The sequence below is a fragment of the Bison bison genome, unplaced genomic scaffold, assembly GCF_000754665.1.
Source record: "Bison bison bison isolate TAMUID 2011002044 unplaced genomic scaffold, Bison_UMD1.0 scf7180017864211, whole genome shotgun sequence".
NCBI classification, from domain to species: Eukaryota; Metazoa; Chordata; class Mammalia; order Artiodactyla; family Bovidae; genus Bison; species Bison bison.
The window spans coordinates 2353748-2355190 of NW_011494783.1; the positions used below are offsets into that span (position 1 = coordinate 2353748).

The following is a 1443-nucleotide window of genomic DNA, read 5'->3' on the forward strand; positions in this document are numbered from 1 at the left end:
ATCCAACTCTATGCCCCAACCATTAATGGTGAAGAAGCTGTAATAGAATGGTTCTATGAATATCTAAAGATCTTCTAGAACTAACAGCCAAAAGAGATGTCCTTTTCATCATAGAGAACTAGAATGCAAAAGTAGGAAGTTAAGAGATACCTGGAGTAACAGGCAGATTTGGCATTGGAGTGAAAAATTAAGCAGGGCAAAGGCTACAGAGTTTTGCCAATAGAATGCAGTGGTCATAGCAAACACCCTCTTCCAACAACACAAGAGAAGACTCTACACATGGACATCACCAGATGCCCAACACCGAAATCTAATTGATTATATTCTTTGCATACAAAGATGGAGAAGCTCTATACAGTCAGCAAAAACAAGACCAGGAGCTGACTGTGGCTCAGATCATGAACTCCTTAATGCAAAATTCATACTTAAATTGAAGAGTATAGGGAAAACCACTAGACAATTCAGGCATGACCTAAAACATATCCCTCATAATTATATAGTGGAAGTGACAAGTAGGTTCAAGGGATTAGATCTAGAGACATAGTGCCTGAAGAACTATGGACAGAGGTTCATGACATTGTACAGGAGGCAGTGATCAAGAACATCTCCAAGAAAAAGAAGTGCAAAAAGACAAAAAGATCGTCTGAGGAGGCATTACAAATAGTAGAGAAAAGAAGAGAAGTGAAATGCAAAAGAGAAAAGGAAATATATACCTTTTTGAATGCAGAGTTCCAAAGAATAGAAAGGAGAGATAAGAAAGCCCTCCTCAATGATCAGTGCAAAGAAATAGAAGAAAACAATAGAATGGGAAAGACTGGGGATCTCTTCAAGAAAATAAGAGATACCAAGGGAACATTTCATGCAAAGATGGGCTCGATAAAGGACAGAAATGGTATGGACCTAACAGAAGCAGAAGATATTAAGAACAGGTGGCAAGAATACACAGAAGAACTATACAAAAAAGATCTTCATGACCCAGATAACCATGATGGTGTGATCACTCGCCTAGAGCCAGACATTCTGGAATGCAAAGTCAAGTAGGCTTTAGGAAGCACCACTACAAACAAAGCTAGTGGAAGTGATGAATTCCAGTTGAGCTATTTCAAATCCTGGAAGATGATGCTGTGAAAATGCTGCACTCAATATGCCAGCAAATTTGGAAAACTCAGCAGTGGCCACAGGACTGGAAAAGGTCAGTTTTCATTCCAATCCCAAAGAAAGGCAATGCCAAATAATGTTCAAACCACTGCACAATTGCACTTATCTCACATGCTAGAAAAATAATGGTCAAAATTCTCCAAGCCAGGCTTGAACAGTACCTGAACTGTGAACTTTCAAATGTTCAAGCTGGATTTAGAAAAGGCAGAGGAACCAGAGATCAAATTGCCAACATCCACTGTATCATTGAAAAAGCAAGAGAATTAGAGAAAAACATCTGCCTCT

General features: G+C 39.0%; 1 pseudogene; it reads left to right on the forward strand.

Moving 5' to 3' along the window:
• Positions 1-804: 804 nt before the first annotated feature.
• Positions 805-1443, forward strand: part of LOC104992119 — a 12663-nt pseudogene continuing 12024 nt past the window's right edge.